We start from the raw sequence: 9441 nt of genomic DNA on the forward strand, positions 1-9441 counted from the left end.
GTGAGCCACCTCACCTGGCCCCCATCTCTACTTTTTAAAAATAAATAAATAAACAAAAGAAGAAGAAAAAAGAATTAAGAAGGACCCACAGCAGGACACATTATCATCAAATTTCACTAATAAATGGAAAAAAGATTCTAAAAACTTCGAAAGAGAAAATATAGGTAATACTTAAGGAATCATTTGAGACTGGAATCAACATTTTCAATAGCATCATTGGATGCTAGAGTATAGCGAAGTAATAACCTCAAAATTCTGAGTATATTTTCTACCTATAATTTTATATGTAGCCAACCACTAATCAAGTGTAAGAGTAAAATAAAGACATATTTTAGATGTTTAAGGAGACTAAAAAACAAACATATTTCCTATGCACCCTTTCTTGGGAAGGTACTGGAGTGTATGTTCCACAAAACTGAAGAAGTACATCAAAATAAAGTGAAACATGGAACCAGCGAACAGGGAATCCAGCAGAAAAGAGGAGGAAGGAAAGTCTCAGGATGAGAGTCATGAGGAGCTCTAGGACATTAGCTGTAAAACCACAAGCCAACTGAGTAACCATTGCAGATGGAAGCAGAAAGTCAAAAGCTCTAGTAGAAAACATTATCGAGAGAAACTTACACTTAGAAGACAGGGAATGAGGTTCCTATGTATAAAAGGAAGTGAGAAAAAAAAGTGAGTGAATGAGAGAAAACTTAGGCTTTTTCTTTTTTTTTTTTTTTTCCTTGAGACTGGGTTTCGCTCTTGTTGCCCAGGCTGGAGTGCAATGGCAACGATCTTGGCTCACCAAAACCTCTGCCTCCTGAGTTCAAGCGATTCTCCTGCCTCAGCCTCCTGAGTAGCTGGAATTACAGGAGTGTGCCACCATGCCCAGTTAATTTTGTGTTTTTAGTAGAGACAGGGTTTCCCCAGTTTGGTCAGGTTGGTCTTGAACTTCTGACCTCAGGTGATCCGCCCACCTCAGCCTCCCAAAGTGCTGGGATTATAGGCGTGAGCCACCGTGCCTGGCCAACTTAGGCATCTTTTAAGAATTAGGCAGATAGAATACACTAACCAGATATTAACTCCAGGAAAAACAAGATTTGGACAGGAAAGGCAACATGATCAGAGTGCACAATTTGGCTTAGCAGGAAATAGGGTTTACAAATTCATAGAAACAAAAATCTGAAAATGAATATTATCAGAACAGGAATGTAACTATATTATGAGAATAAAGAGAGGGAAAGAAGAGTTTAAATGAGCTATTATTCCATAAGAAGCCAATAGTAAATGTTTAAAATTGATGAATTAAGGATATTCATATTACTTAGAAATATGAATGTAAGAGACAGACTTCCAGTTCTGTCACATGGAATAAAAAATTTTAGGCTTATTCTATAGTCTTATAAAACTATAAAAATAAACAAAATATATCATGTAACTCTTTCTAGGCATCATACAAACAATATCACAAGGATGTGGTCCTTGAGAGAAGGGAAATACACAAGGCGAGCTCCACATTCATCCCAGCTTTCTGCCTGGGAATACTTTCCAACCCAAGGCCAAGGGAAGTGGGGCCAAATAGAAAGCAATCATCTTTCTGGGTGAAGGAAACAGATTTAAGAACAGGGCTGCTGAGGCAGCAACTAAGACTTGCTTGGAAGGAAGGATAACAGAGAGGAAGCCACCAGGCAGAGGAGAAACTCCATAAATCTGCATAGGAATCTCCTTTCATCTTCAGCTGAATATTAAGTCATACATGCACAGGGCAAGATTTTACCCAGCATGGCAGAGAACAGTTCTGGGAATATATGAACTAATCACAGAAGTTCTGGAAATTGGACAGCGCTGGAAGAATTAGAGTTCTAACCAGCCAGACTGGAGATATTTCACTTAAATCCCAAGTATTCAGTTGAGACTCCAGAAAGTCATAGGAAAAATGGCTACTCTAACCTTAAGCGTAAAGGTTCAGCTAGACATATCCTAATGAAAACTTAAAGTAAGCCTTAATATGATCGGACTGATCCACCAGAAAATAACTTCTTTCTAGAACAAAATTCAATGCACTTTAAAAGAAAATAACAAATCCAGATTACCAATAAATACAGTACATAATATCCAGTAAATCATCAAAAGTTATGAGATATGTTAAGAGATAGGAAAGTGTGACACATAATCTGGGAGGAAAGTCTACAGAAACAAATGCAGAAATGACAAGATGTTGGAACTGGCAGACAAATCTTTTTAAAATAGCTATTATAGATATATTTAAACACTATAAACAAAAAGATTGACACAATGAGTGAATAGATGGGTGAAATTACAGTACGAAAAAGGAAAACTATAAAATACAACTAAGTGGAAATTCCAGAACTGAAAAAAGATTATTATCAATTCTGAAGTGAAAACTCCACTGGATGGGCTTAACAGCATATTGGAAACTACAAAGTAAGGTATTAGTGACTGGATGATAGGTCAATAGAAACTATCAATACAAAACAGAGGAGAAAAAAGACTGAAAGACATGAACACAACTTTAATGACCTGTGGGCAATACCAAGTCATCTAACATACAGCTAATGGGAGCCTTGGCTATAGAAGAAAGATCAAGAAATAATTTCTTTGTAAGAGATGGAGTCTCACTCTATCACCTAGGCTGGAGTACAATGGTGCAATCATAGATCGCTGCAACCTTGAACTCCTGGGTTCAACCAATCCTCTTGCCTCAGGCTTCCAAGTACCTAGGACTATAAGTGTGTTCAACAATGCCCAGCTAGTTTTTTAAATTTTTTGTAGAGACAGGTTCTTGCCATGTTGCCCAGGCTGGTCTTGAACTCCTGGCTTCAAGCAGTCCTCCCACCTCATCCCCACAAAGGGCTGGAATTATAGGCACGAGCCACAATGCCCAGCCTGAAAACATTTTTGAATATAGAACGGCCAAAATTTTCTAAATGTAATGAAAAATATCAGCTTAGATATCTACGAATCTCCACAAACCCCAATCAGAATGAAAACAAAGAAGATTACACCTAGGACCATCATGATCAATTTGCTAAGAACTCAAGATACAGAAAAAAATCTTAAAAGCAACTGGGGTGGGAGGGGAAGATGATACATGATAACAAAGGGTAAACAATTTCTTATAACCAATAAGATAACTCAGAAGACAATGGAATGGTATAAAGCACTGAAAGACAAAACCTGACAACCTAGAATTTTATATCCAGTGAAAATATCCTTTGAAAATATAGGTAAAGTATTTTCAGACAAAAAAATTTGAGAGAATTTATGACCGGAAGACTTACACTACAAGAAATACAGAAAGTCTTTCACATTTAGTTTTTCTTTCTTTTTTTAATCACCCAGCTCAAAATGTCAAAGTTCTTAGTAAATATATGACTTTTATGTGAATAAATATATGACTTTTATGTGAATATATGACTTTTATGTGAATAAATATAAAATACATTTTTCCTTATTTTAAAATTTCTTGGGGCCGGGCATGGTGGCTCATGCCTGTAATCCCAGCACTTTGGGAGGCCGAGGTGGGTGGATCACGAGGTCAGGAAATCGAGATCATCCTGGTTAACACAGTGAAACCCTGTCTCTACTAAAAATATAAAAAATTAGCCGGGTGTGGTGGCAGGCGCTTATAGTAGTCCCAGTTACTCGGGAGGCTGAGGCAGGAGAATGTTGTGAACCCAGGAGGTGGAGGTTGCAGTGAGCTGAGATCGCGCCACTGCACTCCAGCCTGGGCGACAGAGTGAGACTCCATCTCAGAAAAAAAAAAATTAGCCAGGCGTGGTGGTGCATGCCTGTGGTCCCAGCTACTCAGGAGGCTGAGCCAGGAAAATCACTTTAATTCAGGAGGCGGAGGTTGCAGTGAGCTGCGATCGTGCCACTGCACTGTAACCTGGGTGATAGAGAAAGACTCTGTCTCAAAAAAAAAATTTTTCTTTAAAATACAATTGGCTCTTTAATGCAAAAATAATATCAATTTGCCCAGAAAAGCAAATGAATTGTAAATGTGATATTATTTGCTCATAATTTCTAGGTAGAGAGGTCGAGGTACAGGCTAACATAATGACCTCAACAAAAACACAAAAACCCAAAAACCAAACCCAAGAGTGTTTCTTCTCCAGTTATTTATGCCATCTAGAAATCAGTTGGTTCAGACTGTAATCACAGGTAGTCTCACTTAAGCCTTCTGCTACTCTAGTGGTGGTTGAGACTTATAGATATTGAAGTAACAAATAGTTTTTGAATACCCATTATATGCAAGGACCTGGGCTAAACATTACACGGGGGACACAAAGTATAAAACAAGTTAGAGAAGCTTACCATCAATCTCACTCATTTACATTTTCCTTCAGTGACACAAAGTACAATAAACTCTTTTACCAGCCATTGGATGATGCAGTGAATTGTTATAAGATAGTCTCTAAAGAATCATGCATCCCTATATCCATACACTTGGGTAATCCTCTCCTATGCTGACTCTATATGCTTGAACATGTGCTTTGCTTTGGCCAGTGGGACACTGGTAAGCATAATACAAGCATAACCTAATACAATGGTAAACATAAAACACTTGAAAGGTGCTTGCTTGTGCATTGAGGCTTGGTCTCTCTCTCTTTCACTGCCTTTGGAACACAATATCATATGAAGAAGGCCAGGCTAATCTTCTAGAGATACATGACCCAAACAACAAACAGCACTAATCAGCAGATATGTGAGTGAGGCTATCTTAGACCATGTGGCTCTAGACACACTATTGAGTGAGTCTAGGTGAGACCAGCAGAAGAACCATCCTGTTGAGCCCGGCCAAAATTGTTGATGCACAGAAATTATCAGCAAATACAATGGTGGTTGTTTTAAGCCAATAAATTTTGCTGGTTGTTTCTACCACAGTGGTTAACTGATAAAAATGGGATGATCTGGCTGTCACAAGGGCATAACAGCATGCCTTGAATATGTTTTTAAAAATCTAACAATTTTGTATTAGGGTTTACTCCGAGAAGAAGAACCATTAGTAGGTAATTACACATATATCACACATACACACAAACACACAAAACAAGAGATTTGTTAAATGCAATTATGCAATTGCAGGAGCTGGTTAATCAGTCTCCATAAGGCTATTGTTTTACTATCTAATGCTAGAATTTCAAGTCCACAGGAAGATGGATGTAAAGTAGGGAAGAGCAAGGACAAGACAGGATCCACAAGTATCCACTAGAATCCAGGAGGATGGACTCAAATGTGTTGATTTTTGCCACCTCTGACATTAGTATCCTGCAGGAGAAGCTGGTGCCATCACCATGCAGCCGAACACAGGCTTCAGAGTTGCCCAGAAGTTAGAAAAGCTGAAAAAGGATCCAAGGGAAGGCGGAGCCATTGCAAGCCTGGCTGCTGCCCACGCCAACAAGGGCAGAAGGCAGATAAGTGACAATCTGTGTGAGCTACAAAACATCTTTGCTTCACTTCCACCTTCCAAGTTCACACAGTCATCTCTTTGGGGGCCTACACTAACCGGAGATGCACACAAGAGGGAATTCTGGGAAGTTCAGCCTACCCAAGGTGACACACTACAAAGCTGCCATCCATTCAGAAAGGTTCACATTGAAAAATGTCTCCCTCCCACCTTAGTTTCTTCATTTCTCTGCCTTCAAACAATCTGTTATCAGTATCAGTTTCTTGTGTTTTCACCCTGAAATATTCTATGCACATACAAATATACACAAATATCCAGCATGTGTTTTATTTGACATTAAAGATCACATATGGCTGGGAACAGTGGCTCAGGCCTGTGTAATCCCAATGATTGGAAGGCTGAGGTGAAAGGATCACTTGAGCCTCGAAGTTCAAGACCAGCCTGGGCAACATAGTGAGAAAAAATAAACTAAAAGTAAATTTTAGGCCAGGCGTGGTGGCTCACGCCTGTAATCCCAGCACTTTGGGAGGCCAAGGCAGGAGGATCACCTGAGGTCAGGAGTTTGAGACCAGCCTGGCCAACATGGTGAACGCTATCTCTACTAAAAATACAAAAATTAGCCAGGCGTGCTGGCAGGCACCTGTAATCCCAGCTACTCGGGAGGCTGAGGCAGGATAATTGCTTGAACCCAGGAGGTTGCAGTGAGCCGAGATCATGCCACTACGCTCCACCCTGGGTGACAGAGCGAGACTCTGTCTCAAAAATAAGCAAATAAATTTTTAAAAATTTTAGTGGGGAATGGTGGCACATGCCTGTAGTCCCAATTACTCAGAAGGTTGAGGCACAAAGATCACTTGAGCCCAGGAGACCAAGGCTTCAGTGAGCTATGACTGCACCACTGCACTGCAGCCTGGGTGACAGAGCAAGACCTTGTCTCTAAACAAAACAAAACAAAACAGACCACATACTATACCCACGGATCAACATCTTGCTTTTTTTTTTTTTTAACTGAACAATATATCCTGGAAAAGTTTCCATATGAATATATAAAGATTTGCATTTTGGGGTTGTTATATTTTATATATTTTGATAAAATAGAGACAGAGTCTTGCTATGTTGCCCAAGATGGTCTTGGACTCCTGGCTTCAAGTAATCCTCTTGCTTTGGCCTCCCAAAGTGTGTCTTTTTTTTTCTTTAATAGCTGCATAGTATCCCACTGTGTGGCTATATTATGATCTGTTTAATTAGACCCTAACTGATGAACATTTAGATTATTTTGAAAGTTTGCTATGTTATACAATCCTACAAAGAATGGACTTGTACAAGAGTAAATGACTGTATAATGGATGCTTATTGTCAATTAGGGGTGGTATCAACCAAAATTGAGGCCGGAGTGAGAGACTGATGGTGCCAATCAGTGTGCATGCGCTGCAGTAGCAATAAAGTTGCTCTCAGACACTCAATTCACTTTAATGGACACAATTTATAAATTCATTTTACACCTTCTGTGAACCTGCACCTTTTTCTGTCTTTGACTTGGTCATGGGCTGCAACTGAGATTGTTTGGCTGCAGCCTGGTAAAGTAATCTTCCCAATGAATAGTAACTAACAAGCAATTTAATATTTATGGGATCACTCTCTAAAATTCCTCATTGACAAAAATTTACTTAATGATATAGATGTAATCATCAAAAACACAGCAACATGGAAATCTATTGACAGATAAAACAAGTGATTGATAAAGCTGAAAAATCCTTCACTGTTCTGCCACCTCAATGTTACATTTGCCAACAGGGGACCTTGCAACTATCAGATGGAAGACAAGCTGTTTGAGCAAAGAAATGTGACACTCACAAAGACAGACTGGCCAGTTTCTTTTCATACCAACATTTTCATTGATTTTTCCATTATGGAGTGTTTGCTGAAAGGTCCCTCATCCCAAAGGGTTTTATAAATATCACATTTACTTCATTCCTACTTTTAAAGATTTAGACCTCTCTGGAGAGAAAATATTTTTCTTTTAGAAGTCATGGCTTTAAAATATAAGCATAGCATGTCTTGATTCTTATAGCATAGTGGCAGAGAGACATGTTCCCAAAAGATAAAAACAGAGCCACTCATAATTGCATACCCCAGCCGGGCGCGGTGGCTCACACCTGTAATCCCAGCACTTTGGGAGGCCGAGGCGGGTGGATTACGAGGTCAGGAGATCGAGACCATCCTGGCTAACACGGTGAAACCCCGTCTCTACTAAAAATGCAAAAAATGAGCCGGGCGGCGGGTGCCTGTAGTCCCAGCCACTTGGGAGGCTGAGGCAGGAGAATGGCGTGAACCCGGGAGGCGGAGCTTGCAGTGAGCCAAGATCGCACCACTGCACTCCAGCCTGGGCGACTGAGGGAGACTCAGTCTCAAAAAAAAAAAAAATAGTATACCCCAAAGCAGTTTGTGGTACTGGCCTAAGAAAAGCCCTTGAAAAGCAGAACGAGATCTGAAAAGCGTGACCTCTGAGCCTTCCACCCAGACTCCCAGAGCATTTTCTGGCCTTCCAGGTCCCTGCCATCTCTAACAGCCTGTGGCTCTAGAAGGCACTTACTAGACAGTGTGTCAAAAGGTCCAGATCCCAGAGAGTCAAGACTCTGAGCCAGAAAAGAGCAGTTTCAAGGAATCATGTAAAGTCTCTTTTGGCCAGCACAAAATATAAAAGCATGAAAACAGGAGAAATGAGTTGGACTCAGAATGGGGAGACCTGAAATGCCAGATTTGTGAGAATTGAGTAAAGTTATTCCACAAGAGGACTGGTCCCAAAGAGTGACTCCATATGGAAAGACCTAATCAGGGACCTTGGGGAGGAAGTAATGTTCATAGCCATTTTATAAATAGGAACACACAAGCCTGGATGAGAAATATTAGAATTAGGACTGGAGAGTGGCCGATTTCCAGGGCTGTGCTTCAGCTATCTAGCAAGCATGGCTACTTACAGGGCTCAAAAGATTTACAAACACATTAGGAAGTCTCAGCAGAGCCAAAAGCCAGGCGTGCTCCCCATTCCCAGGCCTGGTCTCCTTCACAGAAAGGCTACAGCAAAACTGAGCCATCGGCCTCCAGCCCCATCATGAATCAAGTACAGTGAGAATGCTTCGTGAGCTGAGTCCAAACAAGTTCCCACTGGGACCTACAGACCAGCTCCTAATTAACAGGCTCTTGGCCCACAAGTAAGAGTAAAAAACTGTTTGCAACAATGAAAGGAAGACAAAGGGGGAGGGGGTCACAAAGAAAGCAGAAGGGAAAATTATGATGGGAAGATGGATCCAGGTCTCAAGTTAGCTAGCTGAGCCATAACTCAAATCTGTATTTATTTGTTCAAGTCAGATGTGAACAACTACATAAATTTGATTCCTGGTTTTGTAATTCAGCCTACACAGCAAAATCTGAGAAAGCAACTGTGTTGATAGGTTTCAAAAATACAGACAAATCTCCATCCGTTAATATTTTGCTCATGCCAGCTTGAGGCACAGCTAGTGCTAAGGTCTGGGAGAGTTCATCCAGAGGTGGGGAGTTACAGGGGAACCAGACAGAGATGGAGAAGTGAGGAGACTGCCCTGACAATCTGGCTTCTGAGTGTCGCTCTGAGATTCCTATATGGACATGTCTTCTGGGAACTCTTTCTTCTCCTCACTTTCACAGGATTCAGGACCACAGGCCAGAGAGGGCTTGGGGTTGCTGTCTAAAATGCTGGCAGATTAGAAGAGGGTGCCAGGAGCACAGAAAACAAGAGACTCTTTTAGAATAATCAGGAACACGACTTCAGAACGTTTGGAATCTTCCATTTGTCTTTACTTTTGATGTGCGTTCCTGTTGCCCATCTTTTGGCATAAATTTTCTGGCACCCTCTAGCCTGATCATGTCTTCACATACTAGAGAAACTTGTAATAAGGAACATTAGTTTTTGGAGACCAGATATCAGGACAGTCAATGACAGACTTCCCATCGACAATTGGTTAGCATTCTTTTTTTTTTTTTTTTTTTTT

The sequence above is a fragment of the Colobus angolensis genome, unplaced genomic scaffold, assembly GCF_000951035.1.
Source record: "Colobus angolensis palliatus isolate OR3802 unplaced genomic scaffold, Cang.pa_1.0 Scaffold45, whole genome shotgun sequence".
NCBI classification, from domain to species: domain Eukaryota; kingdom Metazoa; phylum Chordata; class Mammalia; order Primates; family Cercopithecidae; genus Colobus; species Colobus angolensis.